Below are 15,761 nucleotides of genomic sequence, written 5' to 3'. Positions count from 1 at the left end.
GGGGAGGAGGAAGGAGAAGAAGGGAAGAGGGCGAGGGGAACAAGAACAAGAGCAAGAAGGAGCCTTGAGCAAGCGGAAGTTAAAGGACAGATACACTGGAGAGGAAGGTGGTTGGCTGGAGGATGAATAACAGAGTCCAGGAGCTGAGTCCCCCCAGTTACAGAGCAGCTCACATGGGACTGACAACTCCAGCTGCCAAGGGGATGTCCAGGTGGCCCAGGCCCTAGAACTGTACCCAATGACTTCCTAATTCACAGACCCTGCTCCCTTCTCTCCGTCTGAGGCCTGATTGAGCAACTCCTCCTGGGTCCCCATGAGGACTGGCCACAAGGCTGACGGCATAATCTGCTTATGCCCAAGAGTTTCTTCACAAGAAATCTCCTACTATTTGAAGTGAATTGAGTAAGTGCCTATTTCTTGCTACCCAAAAGACTAACTCACTCCACGGTTGTCATAAAAACCATAAGTATATTCTTCACAAACCAAATATAGGATGAGGAAAACGTCAACGCTCTTAAAAGTTTGGTTTATCAATTCTGTCACTGTGACAATACAGTTTTAAGACAGTACAGATTTAAGAAGCGATTGTTTTTACACCTTTTCTTTAGCTCTCCTAGTGAGACCACTGACAAGACGATGGCACCAGATCAAGCCTCTGTTTTCAAACCAGAACCCAATTCTATATATAGGAAGTGTTCAGTAAATGTTAACCACTGCAGTCGACAGAAAGTATTGATGATATAATGTCCCAGAGGTTATAAATCAGGGGTGAGACCACCTACTTGGGGGCATCTGAAATCAAGTTGGAACATTTTTACTTGTCAGTGAGTGGGGTCTTCTCTTGGCATTTAATGGGAAAGGGTCAGGAATGCTAAAATCCATGCAATGTTCATGACAGTCCTATACAGTGAAGAATTGTCCTGGTAAAAATGCAAATGCTGTCACCTTTAAGAAGCACTAGACCTGCACACATATGCTTGTGATGACCAAACTAAAAACGACAAGCGATAGCCTGGCGCACGGACAGACAGCACAACGCCTGATCCATGGTCAGACAACAGAACAGCATGGTTATTCCAGAAAATTCTTACATATGCTGATTTAGCTACAAACCGGTCCCAAGCCTTGTAATTTGGCCTCTGTCATAAAAGACAACAAACTCCCTTCCAGGAACACCCTTATCCCAGGACAAGAAACAAGAAGATATATTTGTCAAGGTAAGAAGATAGAACATATTTTCTTCAGCAGTTTGTTAGCTGAATTGATTGCTTGTAAATGTTGAGACTCCTGGTATGCGGGCCTCCATTTGCACGGCTGCCCGGGTCCTGCATAAGTTAAGGGTTGGGCAGCTCACGCCCCAGGTGGCTAGTCTGGGTGTAACTTAAAAAAAAATAAAGCCCATCATAAGACTCAGAAAAATAACCACTGCCCTTAACTCATGTGATTTATCTACAATTGAAATTCTATTCCCTCAAAGAAGACTGTAGAAAGGATCTCTTCTCCAGATCATAGAGCAGATGCCCTCAGATTCAGACAGGGGTACTTCTAGTTTTTTGAAGGTTTCTATGTTTTCAGGGGCTCCTTGGGAGCCATCTATGCCTCTGCCTTTTAAGTTTCTGCCTCTTATCCCAATTTGTGAAAACTAGAGTCTTTGTTCACAAACGAACTACACGTTCCCTTATTTCTAATGAAACAGCTGCATGACTAACGTGGTTCCTTTAATCACCCGTACATTAAAGTGCGCGGATTGGAAGTCTAATCACTGACTTGCCTTTTAATGGCATTAAGAAAAATTTCTCAGATGAATAATCCAAAGCTTCCTAACATTTCTATTAGAGGAAAGGTTGGGAAACATTTTTTTTTCCTTCCCTTAAGAACTTGTCTGATGACCAGAAATGTCAATTTCAATTCAGTTTCAATCTCGGAGCAATTTTTTCCTTTATGTTTGGTTAAAGCTTTCATTTCTATTTTCTTCCTCTGATCACCTTGAAGGTAAATAAATGAAATAAAACAATGCATTTAAATTTTCTTTTTCTGCTTAGAGCTTTAATTCACAGAACATTTTTCCTTTAAAAAGCACGTAAAATGGCCTTTTTTCTCAAAAATCTAACTGTAGTTTCTACTCAGTAATTATTTCTTTAAAAAAAATGTGTTGTTATGGCAATTGCCCACTTGATTTCAAGCAGGCTTTGCAGTGCAAATATGACTATTTCCCAAGGAACTGGAAGGTTGTTTTATCCTTTGAGCTGAAAAAAAGGTGGCATTTCCATGGTCTGTAGCTCAAAGCCAGGGCACTAGATTAGGAGTCAGGAAACAGCTCAGACACCAGTTTGATGTGGGCCCCTCTGGACTCCAGCCTCCCCCTCAGAGCAGGAGACTTGTCGGAGGTCACTTCCAGCCCAGAAGGTCTATAATTCCACAAGTTAATCTCTTCATCCTGGAGGAAATGTATGGAAAGTTCCAGAGGTTCACTCTAGTGTGTCTGTCAGGGAAGCAGCTATTTTTCTTCCCTGTTACTCTCCAGGAGAGATAGAGGCAGAATGAGGGACATGCAGAACAAGGTTATTTTACCACAAAGTGTCTTAGAAGTAAGATTTCTTAATAACATCAAGTACTTACATAGCATCCCCTATGTGCCAGAAGCTGTTCTAAGAGTTTTATATGGATCAACTGATATAATTCTCACCACAACCCTCCTAGGTGGGCAATAGTATTGCATCACCAGCTTACAGATCAGGGAGCCGATGTAACTGATTCTAAGTGACTTATCCACGCGCCTTCCACTGTCAATGGTGGCATGGAACTTGAACCCGAGATGTGGTTCCAGACCCCAGGTAGTAACTGACTATGGTAACCACTTTCCACCTATAAATAAGCAGACTGGGGCAGTGGGAAGTGTCTAATATTTGGAGTCTAATTGCATTGAAATCCGGAGTTCACCACATTCTAGTTCTGCTACCTCTGACTTACTCTCTCACAACCTCAGCTATTTATCAGCAAGACATCGGCTGGTGGCAAGGTTTTAACTAGATAATAGCATGGAAAAGCATTTTGTAAACCTTAGAGCCTTAAGCAAACAGTCGCAATGAATCCATCTTTGGTAGATAACACCTTCAAGTGGCAGTTTCACTAACCAAGCTTAAAGTCACAAGCTAAAAAGTATAGTTCTAACTTTAAAAATACAGGCTTCAATTTCTTTTTTGAGGCTGATGTGCAGGGAGGAGAGGTGAGGGCCAACAGCAGAGAGAAATGATGCATTTAGGGGCAGTGAATCCCCCCAAGGGCCTAAAACAACAGTACTTTGCCTGAACCAAAGTAAGTGACAAAATGGCTTCTCGGTCACTTCCTTCAAATCGTCACAGAGCCATAAGCACTGGAAGGACTTGGGCAGGACCCAGAGACCACCGCGATGGGTGGGACTCATTCAGCATCTCAGACAGGAGCCAGAAGAGTCTAAGTGAAAAAACACAGAAACATCCAACACTTGTCTTGGCCCAGCTTCCTGGGTGGGCAGCTCCTCTCTGACTGTCAGACTCATCCAGGTGGAGCCTGTGAGCTGGCTGTTTAGAGTCAGAGGGCCTCCAGCAGGCATTCTCCACCTTCCCCTCTGTTCCCTGTTCCTCTTTCCCAGAGGTCCCAGGGATTCAACCTGCTTTTCTTTCCATTTCAGGGTTGCCTATTCTGTCTCCTACCCTGTCTTTGAGCTTCCTCTTCTGTTAAGATATGCTGTGACAGGGGACACAGTCGCCCCAGCCTCCCTCACCTTACTGATCCTCAGAATAAACATTTAGGCCTCTTTCATTTTGAGGATTTTAACACCAACCAGTTAGGAGAAGCAGCCAGTGGGTAGCAATAGATCTTAAATGCTCATATTACGTCTTGCCTGCTTCCCAAATGCCAGGCAACCTCCCCAGAGAGCATCACTCCCAGAAGACAGCGCATGTCACACTGGATCACACACCCCAGGCCAGCCCTGTAAAGACTCGGGCCCTGTGAGCTACTTCCTAGCTTTGGCTCTGAGGATCACTCGTCCCCACGTCCCAGTGCCAACCCCTTGTCCACTTCTCAGATCAGTGGCTCTAGTTTCTCTACATGAGCAAAGTCCTTTCCCCTGTGGCCCCCAAGGAAATAGTCCCTGGTTTCAGGAAGGTTTGCCCCCTCCTAGCACAGGTTCTCCTCCCCCTCTGTTTCAGGCTCCCACCTCTTCCCTAGCTGGATCCTTCTCTACCTGTTTTATCTGGAACCAGCCACTCAGGACGGTTACATCTTTGAGTGTGAAAGCTCTTATTTGTTTCAGCTGGAGATTTTTCTCCTTTTTTAAACTTTTCTAAATTATGAAAGAGATAATTCTCATTTTTATAAGTCAAACAATACAGAGAAGCAGTTCTTCAAAAGTTCATAGTCTCCTCACCTTCTAATCAATCCCATCCCACGGACTTAGCTGATGATACTAGTTTGCTATGCAATTTTCCCTCCCATCTTTCAAAATTGGATCATATTATTCGCGTTTATAACTATTCTTAATCTTTTTAGAGTCACAGATCTCTCTGAGGGTCTGATAAAAGCTACGGACACTCTCCCTAACACTCACATGAATGCGCACACACACACACAACTTTGCATTTAGTCAAAGGGTTCGTGGACCCAAAGTAATAATTCCAGTTTCCGAGCTTGTGCCTCAGGACCAGCTCTTCTTGCCCACGTGCTCTCAGGGGCTAGTCCTACAACCCCTGAAGCCTATGCCCGTTGCTCCAGGAGTCATCAAACAAATGCCTCATTTGGACTTGTCCCACCTACACGGAGTCCTTCTCACTCTGGAACCTCTCACTACAGTCCCGTTGCTTGTGCGAAGAAGCCCTGTCGTCTACAGCCCATTTTAAGAACCAGCAAAGGAGTAGAACTGGACTGAATGCTAAACTAGCCCTTCTAGTGGTCCTGAGCAGACTGGAGCGGAAACCGAGGGGCCCAGGGAGGAGGTGACGGCAGCGGCCACCAGGGAGAGGTGCTGCGTCCCAGGCCGCGTGTAGCCCCACGCCTGCAGCACATCCGACACCTCTGAGCTGGATGAAACCTCTGCAGTCCTCTGGGCCACCCTCCTCATTGTCCCCATGAAACAAGAGAAATGATTTGTCAGAGGTCTCAAATGTGACCTGAAGGAAAATGTTACAGACCCATCCAACCACTTGGCTTCAAACCAGATGTGTAAGATAAATGGATCAAGATGGAGCTGAAGAGGGGAGGGTATAGCTCAGTGGCAGAGCAAATGCTCAGCATGCACAAGGTCCTGGGTTCAATCCCCAGTACCTCCATTGAAATAAATGAATGAATAAATAAATAAAACTAATTCCCCTCCCCCCAAAAAAGATGGGGTTGAAGGCAACTCTGAAAGTTAGCTTTCAGGGACAGTCAGGAACTTGGGGGTGATTGTGACCTGAATAGAAGAAGGTAATTGAAGGAAAGGTTTAAAGAAAGCTTTAATCTGTGTGTTTAACCTGGGTTGGTGATTAGCAGCACTATACAGAGTAGAACGTTTAGGACTTGGGGTCAGAACACCTGTTGCTTATCACCTATGTGGCTTTAGACATGTCATTTAACTTCCCCAATCTTTATCTTCCAGGTAACAAATTAGAAATTCTCATAACCAACATCTATAGGGCTGTTGTGAAACTCCTAGAAAATGTGTGTTCGGAGGAGTTCTAGTACTTGGAAATATTGCAGAAGCGTCAGCAGTGTTTCTTGTTATTACCTATTAAAATAATGCCAGTGAAGTGTCTATTTCTGGAAGGGAATAGCCCAATAACTTCAGAATAATTAGTGAGAAAAGAGTCAGGTTTCTTTGCCAAGCCTTCCAAAACACCCCGAATAAATCAAGATGTCTTATCTAGGGTCAAAGTCAGGCGACGTCTCCTATTGGGAAGAAGGTAGGTCAGTTGTCCCCAGGGTTCAAGAGTTTTCCCTCAGGAACTTAGGAGAAAATAAATCAGCAGAAACCTTTCAATATCTCCCTCCCAAGCAAAAGGTTCAGCATATTGACAAGACATGAGGGAAGTCAAGGATGGATCTCAAATGGTACGTATTCTCAACTCTCTTCCGCTCTGGCATTACAGGTGCTCCCATGATTAATATGTCCTCTTACCAGCATCCTCCAAGGAACAGCTCTGGAAGAGGCTCTGGGTAGGAAGCACATAACATGAGTCTTCAGTCTTAATATAATTGAAACCCAAACAGTTTGTTGCTGCGGGAAAACTTTGTTGACTTGCCAAGAATCATTGTTAAGATAGCGTATTCCAAACAGTATCATGTAAGTAATGAACCCTCACAGTTGTGAGATTGGTCTTGGCTTGTTTCTTCCTGAGGGACAGAGATCGATTGTGATTTAAATTCTTCAGGAATAAAAACCTTTGGCTGCTCAGCAAGTCCTCCCTCTGGGGAAACCAAAGTTTTCCAATCTGGCTCTGATTGGATTTGGAGCACCTCCGAGATGCAAAAATATTGAACAAAATATGCAGGAGACATATTCTGTGATCACCTTGGCCCCAGGCAGACATCACATAAACACTTGAGCCTGCTCTTAGGTAAAAGAAACAGGATGGGGAGGAGAGGCAACTTGACGGGAACATGGAGCTATTTTCCTGGCTATATAGGGCTGTGGTGAGCTGCACGCCAGCACCTTAACCACTCCAAAGCTCGTGTCTCCTCAAAAATTGAGACACTAGTTTGGAATCCCTCCAGAGAACAGTGAGTAAGAGACATCTATAAAGGGGACCAATCCTCCTGCAGTCAGGATTAAAAGCCTTAGAATCATAGTCAGAGGGTCCTCAGCCCCTTTGACAGGGAACATCGACGAGGCTGCCCCAGTGGGACCTTGGACTCCAGCTGCATTCCTTCAAGAGCAACTGAGGTTACCTTTGCCTCCACAGCTGATGTTCCTGTCACTTCAGACACAGTGTTTCACGTTTCTCATCTCTGCTCCCTGATGTAAAGGACTCATGCAACCCACGGATATCTTTTCTTGAACCCTTATAACTTCCCCCTTCAAACAATCCTTCAGCCAAAAGCACATGCCTCTTTTCTCCTAATGGCGTTTCTCCGTCTTCTAACAATTACATCCTTTCCAACCACACACACACACACACTCACACACACAGACAGAGAAATAAATAAACTCCAGGGAGAGTCACACTGTCTTGGCCGGGTGGTGGTAGGATTTGTTATTGTGACTACATTGTCAAATCATAAATCCTAGGAAAAGAACAAAGTTAAAACAGAATGTCTCTGTAGTAAGTTACCAAGTTGGAAAAAAAAACCCCAAAACTCTGCTTTTAATTTAGTGGGAAAAAAACCAGAAGCAGCATACATAGATCTTTAGCCATCTTCTAGGTGTGGTATCTTGGGGAATCCTAGAGCCAGGATGCCTGGGTTCTGCTATGAATCAGTCCTGTCACACTGGGCAAGTTGTTTAACCTCTCTGTGCCCCGATTTTCATCTATAGATAGTGTTAAGCACTAGTATTAATCCACAGAGTTATCTTGAGGTAAATAACATATGTAAAGCACTTAGAGCAGTGCCTGAGACATAGTAAGCACTGCACGTATTAGCTATTATTAAGGTGAACTTGGCTTAAGATGCTGGTTTGTTTCAGCAGGGGTAACTAAAAGCTACCTGAAGGTAGAGTAAAAGAGATACGTGCATGTGAGCTATACTAAGGGCTGAGCACACTGCCTGGCACATCGTAAAAGAACAAAGAAATTCTAACTGTTGTGGCATAGCCACAGCTCAGTTGGCTGGAAGACAGTACTAAAAAATCTCCATCCCTCATGGGCACAACTGCTGGATTGACAGCAGGAAGGTTTGGCTGAGAGGGAGCAGCAGGTTGGCTACAGTATGTCAACGACTGCAGAAAAACCGCCTTCACCAATGGTGGGATGACAACAGCGTCTCAGTTCGTGAAAGTCAGCATGTTCTCTGGACACAGAACACTGCGAAGAAGACAGGGGCATAATGCGTCTCCCTAGAACACACACACACAACCACTCCCTCCACAGCGCCCTCCAGAGTAATCAGGTTATTTCATTGCAAAGAATGCGATGAAAATGCCCGGGGCATCCTCAATGTGTGAGTCACATGGTACCTAAATGTACTTAGAGATGGCTTTGTCCAACTCCACTTACTGGATGAGGGTGAGGCTCAGCAAGATGACGGATGGGGTGGTACTGTTTACAAGAGAGTTGCCCCAGGCCCCCTGGCCAGCTAGTGGCAGAGCTGGACTTAGAGGCAGGCGTCCAGATTCTAACTCCTCGCTCTGCTGCATTGCCTCCCACTCCTGCACTCTTCATTACCCACCTCAGAATCTTAAATCCAATATTAATCCAGCCTTTCTCTGCACCTCTGGAATTCCTGAGATGCCACATCTTTGGGGACTTCTAACTCCTTGTTGGCTGCTGTCACATAGGTAGTGAAAGTGACTCCTCTTCCTTGGCAGTTGCCTTGAGGCAGTGGCCGTGCACCTCCACCCTGTTCCATGCCTGTCTCCTGATTGAATCATCCTCAAAGCTCCCTCACCAAATAGCAGAACTACTCCAGATATCTGAATATTCCAGATATTCAGATAATGCGCACTTGACCCTTGTTGAGGAACCCATCCTCTCTCTGGTTTTTTGGGGGGTTTTTTTTTGGTGCTTATATGCATTTTTTTTTACTGAGGTATAGTTGATTTACAATGTTGTGTTAATCTCTAGTGTACAGCAGAATGATTCAGTTATACATTTACATATGTATTCCTTTTCATATTTATTTTCATTATAGGCTATTACAAAGCATTGAATATAGTTCCCTGTGCTATACAATAGGACCTTGTTGTTTATCTATTTTATATATAGTAGTTAGTATCTGCAAATCTCAGACTCCCAATTTACCTCTCCCTTGCCTTTCCTCCTGGTAACCATAAGTTTGTTTTCTATGTGAGTTTGTTTCTGTTTTGTAAATAAGTTCATTTGTGCAATTTTTTGAAGATTCCACATATAAGTGATCTCATAGGTTATTTTTCTTTCTCTTTATGACTTACTGCACTTAGAATGATGATCTCCAGGTCCATCCATGTTGCTGTAAATTGCATTATTTTATTTTTTATAGCTGAGTACTATTCCATTGTATAAATATAAGCTTCTGTATCCAGTCATCTGTCAGGGATGTTTAGGTTGCTTCCATATCTTGGCTATTGTATATAGTGCTGCTATGAACATTGGGGTGCATGAATCTTTTCAAATTAGAGTTTCCACCAGATATATGCCCAGGAGTGGGCTTGCTGGATCATATGGTAAGTCTACTTTTAGTCTTTTGAGGACTCTCCACATTGTTTTCCATAATGGCTGCACCAAACTACATTCCCACCAACGATGTAGGAGAGGAACCCATCCTCTTGTTTGTTCTTTGAAATATTGTTAGGGAAATATTCAAACCCTATGGTTTAAAAAATATTGCTGAGAGTAGTATTGACTAATTCCTGAGGTCTGGTTTAATATCTGATTCTTTTCAAGGTGATGGTAAGAAGGGACACATCTATTTCATCCCCACGGTTGCATGTAGGAAAACAGCAGACCAGCTGACTTGGGTTCAATGCATCAAGACCTATAAACTCAAGGTCGTTGTTGACCATACTTCCACTTTCTCCTGATCACTCCCTATTTCACTGTTTTATAGCCAGATGCTGGTGGTTGACAACAAAATAGTCATTCATTCCTTCATTCTTGGTTACTTGGCAGCCTTCACTGAACCAAAATCACCAATGAACTAGGTCCTCCAGACCCTAGTAAGTCCATCAGCGGGTTATAGAAATGATGAAAGGGGATCCTGACAAACAGTAACAATCCAGGTTAACTTTCTATGTAATTAAAACCAGACTCCAGGAATTTCCAATTCAAGAAAAGAATAAATGAAAATAATCACACAGGTGATTATTTTTCTAAGCAAAGAGTTAGAAAGTTTCCTGTTTTAGCATGTAAGCATTTTTCCCGGCTGCATTATTATACCATGACACATAAAGTTATGACTCTTCCCCTTTTTGCTTAGTATTATTTTAGATTTCTAAGGGATCTTCTGATTCATCCTGTAGCCCTGAGTACATCTCCGTAAACTTAATACTCTCAAGATGCACAGTTAAGCATAGTGATTTAAATATTTGAGCTTAGAGACAGACCTTGGATCAAATACGTGCTCTGTCCCTTACTATTTGTGTGACCTTGTGCAAGTTTCTTAACATTCCTAAGCATCAGATCCCTCACCTCTGAAATGATGATCATAATACTAATTTCAGTGTAGAGTCATTGTAAGAATTAAAGATAATGAAGGCTTGGTGCTTAGTACCTTGCTTGGCTCATGTAAGTGATCAATAAAAATCACCTACTATCATCATTGCCATCATCATCATCATCAGTCACACAGCCATTGCCAATACAAGATCCTCAGTTACAAGCTAGAGACCAGAGAGGAAGCCCTCAGGTGGTTCTGGTAAAGTAGACAGTGGCACTGTGGCCAGGACTGGAAAATATGCCAGTTCAAATCCCAGATCTGTATGAACATTAGACAGTACTTAGCTTCTCTGTTCCTCAGTTTCCTTATCTGTAGAATGGAGATGATAACAGAAAACTTGCAGATTGGGGTGAAGATTAAATGAGATAATGCCACTGACAGGACCGAGCCCAGCACCTGGCCCACGGGAGCAACCTTTCCCTCCCTTTCCCTACGGCTGTTAGGCTCTTGCCCTTGGTCCTACCCCTGCTTATCACCTCCTGCAATGAGGGGAGGGTGGCAAACCGCAGTCGAGGATGCTCTGGGGGAACCTGGTTTCCTGATTCTGATCTTTTTACCCCATAATCCCAAATATAAAGTAGGGTCTCGGAGGTTCTCTACTTAGTAAACGAGAAAGTCTGTGAGAGGAAAGCAGTGACCGTAGCAGGGAGACCTGGGGAAGGCAGTCCCCAGGAGAATGAGGAATAGCAGCAAATTCTGGCTGTGAGCCGCAGATCTGTGTGGGGGCCAGGAGAGGACAGGGGATGGCTGGGATCCGCTTTTACCTGTGATCAACAACCCCAACTTGGTGACTCATATCCTTCTGGCTTTTGGCAGGCGAGGCTGATATGCCACTATTCAATGAAATTTAAAAGCTTTCTGAAATATAGGCAGCCCTTTCTCTCCAGGTGTATTTTGAAAAGATGACACAATTTGGACACAACGTATTTTCTAACCTGAAGCAATATTTACACAGTGTGTTAACGTATTTAAGTCAGTAAGCGTGTGTGTGTGTGTGTGTGTGTAGAGCACTCTCCCGTATGGTGCACAACACACTCACACATGTCACTTAGTTATTTTAAAACAAACTGTTGTTTGGCATAATAACACCCCAGAGATTTTCACCAGCTAGTATAGTGTAAGATCAATACACACTATATTACTACTTAAATAATTAGGTCTTTGACGCATCACCTACCCTCACCACACACAGAAAAAAGCAAAAACCTCACAGCAGCTTCTAACCCCAGCCCGAATACCACACCGAACGCCGCACCCTAACGCCATTCTCTATATTGCGGATCTTTCCCTTCCTCCTTTTCCGAAGAGAGGGAAGTCGTGTGCGCCCCCTAGTGGCTCACAAGCAAAATTGCATCCCCGGACCTTTGTTCTTGGCCTGTTTACTAAACAGTATGAGCAGCAGCGCTGTGGCCGATCTCAAGCGTCGAATTCAAGGACATTGAATTGGGCTGCAGTGTAGAGGTTTAGTTGCAGCTAGTGAAGAGGTTAAAAGGCTTTGGGTAAGTGGAACAGTCAGCTTCCTGTGTCTGGTGTATCTTCCTTGGAGTTCCTCTTTTCCCACGTAGCTGGTTATGCAAGAGGGGCTGGTGGACTCCTCTCGCGACAACTCCCATCCCCAATTTTCCCGCCCCAAAGACTTTGCTCCGTCCTCTCTGCCAAGTGTCGTGTCCACTCTAACCTGTAGCTATGGTGAAGGAAATGGTGTAGTGTGGGTGAAAACCTTGGAACCCCAAGAAAATCCTGTGTTTAATTTAGTCAAATTGCCAAAGTTCAGTCGCAGCTCTTGCTTTGGTTTTGCCAGAACTTCACCTCATCGAAATCTTTAAGGGCCTCGATGTACAATTTTGCCACACCAGGAAAATAGCTCCTCCACTGCTCATCTAGAATATTTGTGGAATTTGCTAGCTCAAGATACAACCATAGTAAAGGCCACCTAGGAAGTGCCACTTAAAGCAGAGGTGTGTTTCCCGTGGCCCCCACAGCTCACTGAATACCCCACTACTCTGACAGCTACAGTGCCAGTCCCTAACTACGAACTCCTGAAGACAGGGGCTGAAAGTCTTCAGAAATTCTTATTCTCAGCACCCAGCCCAGGGCCCAACACATGTTATAGACTGAATTGTGTCATCTCGAATCCGTATGTTGAAGCCCTACCCACCAATGTGACTGTACTTGGAGATAGGCTTTTAAGGAGATAATTAAGGATGTCATAAGGGTGGGACTCTATCCAACAGAACTGAGGTTCTTATAAGAAGAGGAGACATCAAACAGCCCCCCACCCCGCGATGTACACAGAGGGAAGGCCATGGGAGGACACAGAGTGAGGGTGGACCTACAAGTCAGGAAAAGAGGCCTCACTATCAACCTTTCCAGCACCTTGTCCTTGGACTTCCAGCCTCCAGAACGGTGAGAAAATTAATTCCTGTTGTTTAATCCGCCCAGTCTGTGATTGTTACGGCAGCCTGAGAAGACTAATACAGAAAGGATAACTCTTTAATAGAACTCCTACAACCAGACCATAACACGATTCTAAATTCCAGAGAAGGAGGGAGGACAGCAACTCCCATGTACTGAGAGCCGAGGTGAGTGGCAGCTTCGTGCTGCTGCTTCTCAAAGCAATTCGCCAGTTGTCTTCCTGTCCTGCAGAAACTTGTGTGCATCCACCCCACACCCGATGGGGAAGCACCCCCCCCAGCTCCCGTGTTGTCTTTCACCCCCTAGAACTTTCCCCCAGCTGCTGGCTGTGATTTCATGGGTGTGTGAGCTCGGAATCCACTTCTCACCAGGTGAGATGAAATTAGGCAGCCCAAGGGTCTCCTGCCCCGCCCCCGACCGAGTACTGCTCCTCACTGTCCCCGCGGACATCTGCAAGCACCCAGGAGTCAATGCGGTGCTTTTCACGCTGCTTTGGATTTTATGGCCTTCGTTCCATTTTGATCAACAAAATGTAGTGAGAAAACTGGACTTCCTGTGAGGAATGAGCCAAAACCAGCGTTAGGTTGTCCTCATGAACCTTGTCTTTCCCTTCAATAACAGACATTAGACCACCTGCAAAAACATATTCACAATTACCAGCGACTTTTCAAAAAATAAATATTCACCACAGATTTGTGAAGGAGGAAAGGCTGTTGTCTCTGAACGTCAAGGGGGCCAGCAGGGTCTTTTCATCTTGGTGGAGGACGCGAGGCTCGCGGGTGAGAAAGCAGCGCCGCCGCCTGTCCGGCTCAGGGCCCTCGGGAGCTGCCGGCTGCGACCCTGAGCGCGGCTCCCCAGCCGCTAACGTGGGGCCTTGAGCGAGTCCCTCAGCCTCTTCATGTCTCAGCGCTCAGAATTCCTGCAGGATGTTTTCCTGCAGCTTCTTTTGTTGGTTTATTGTTAAATATATTTATATGGAAAGTACGTGTAGCAGAATAGTATTTTAAGGTTATTAATCAACATTTTTTCCCGTGTTCCCTTAACAGAAACACACTACTATGTATAAAATAGGTAAACAACAAGGTCCTACTGTGTAGCACAATATCGTGTAATAATAGCCTATAATGGAAAAGAATCGAAAAAAGAGTACATACACGTATGTATAACTAAGCCACTTAGCTGTACACCTGAAACTAACACATTATAAATCAACTATACCTCAATACAGAAAACAAAAAAAAACACTTTTCCTGTGTTTCCTTAAAAGAACCCCTCCCTTTCCCTATTCAGTGGGAGGCTCTCACTGAGCCACGGAAGGGCAAAAACCAAGAAAAGAAGAAGAAAGGCCTTTGGTGACTAACGGCAATGTTTTGATTTGTAAATCCTAGACCAGGATGGCAAGGAGACGAATAAACAATAGATTTGGAAGGCTGCAAGGTGATAAAAGAGGCAGTTTGTCTGTCCCAGAGGAACAAAAGATTCCCTGGGTAGAAACACAAAGAACAGCACTGAGATGGGGCTCCGGGTTCCACCCACTCCTGGCCTGGCCCCCCCCAGTCCCAGGGACAGGGAGATGGCGAAACCCCCAGGAGGGCTTGGGGCACTGGGTGGAGCTCAGGAGGGCCGCAAGTTTACGCAGCAACCCCGAAACATAACATGGGGGCTGGCGGGAGGCATATCCAGGCTGCTGGGCTGAGATGGCCTCATGATGTTCCCTGTTCCCAGTGAGGTTCAAGGAGCAGCTGAACATTTCCAGGAAGAGCTTAGAAGTCCTGAGAGAGGACCCAGTCGGGAGAAGCTTTGAATTAGTAAGGAGGCTCCAGCATCAGTCTGGTCAACCATCTTCCTCAGAGGCCAGACAGGAATCAGGGCATCATGGCAAGGACAGTGTCAGTGACGAAGACTGTGGGGACTCCATGCCTTCCTTGTCCCCCTCCTAATCCAGTGCCACCATGAAAGCTTTGTGGAATTTACCTAAAATGTGAGATGAAGAAGTGGGGTCCACTGAGCCCAGGACACCACACACAGGGGTGCAGGTTGCTCACTGCACAGCGACACCGCAGGGAGCAGGTGGAGACCACAATCTAGTTTGTGCTTTGCCATCACACCATGTGTACTGGTGGGGGCTGCACCCGCCCAGAGGGGTACTTTTTCCAATTTGCACAATAAGTCATGGGCCACTGGCAGCTTGACTGAGCCAATCTTGATTTGCAGAGATCCCTCTGAATTAACTGAAAAGTTTTCACTGCAAGAAGATTGGGATTCAAAGTCAAAATTAATTTTTAGTACATAAAAATAAAGTTGTATCACTTGCACACCTGAATCTGCAGCCTGATGTTTGTGACCATTTTTAGTAGAGAACCATGTAAACAAACCCACTCCCCCAGAAAAACTCACCTCTATTTGTATCATGGTTAATATTTTGGTATATTTTCTTTCAGTATTTTCTCTGTAGTTTTCCATAATTAATACACAAGATATATGCTCTTTGGTATCATGCATTTTCTACTTAAAATTGTATCACAGGGGGCATCATATAGAAAGTGGATCACAACCTTGTCTGCAGTTTTGAATACCTGAGGTGCATACACACGTGCTAGTGCCCAAGGCCACTGTCCCAGGCCAGTGGAATCAGAGACATAATATGCTATCAGGTGCTGGAATCACTAACTCAAGGCACAAGGGAGTAGAGAAGATGTCTAAGGACTGAGTCTTTGAAAACACCTGACTTAGATCAGTGCTTTTCAAACGTGAATGTGGTGTGAGTCACCTGGAGATGTTGTTAAAATGCAGATTCTGATTCAGCAGGGCTTGGGTGAGGCCTGAGATTCTGCATTTCTCACAAGCTGACATGTGGTCCACTCTGGTCAGTGGACCACACTGAGTACCACCGGCTTAGAGGTCAAGAAGATGAGGAAGAATAAGAAAAATTATTTATAATTTAATCATTTTCTCAAGTTATTACAAATTATTTTTGAACTGTTATTTTCAATATTTATATATTCCTTAAAATGAACAGGCCATATTTTTTCCTTGAC

This window comes from Camelus ferus, chromosome 1, assembly GCF_009834535.1.
Source record: "Camelus ferus isolate YT-003-E chromosome 1, BCGSAC_Cfer_1.0, whole genome shotgun sequence".
Taxonomy (NCBI): domain Eukaryota; kingdom Metazoa; phylum Chordata; class Mammalia; order Artiodactyla; family Camelidae; genus Camelus; species Camelus ferus.
This window is presented reverse-complemented; position numbering follows the sequence as displayed.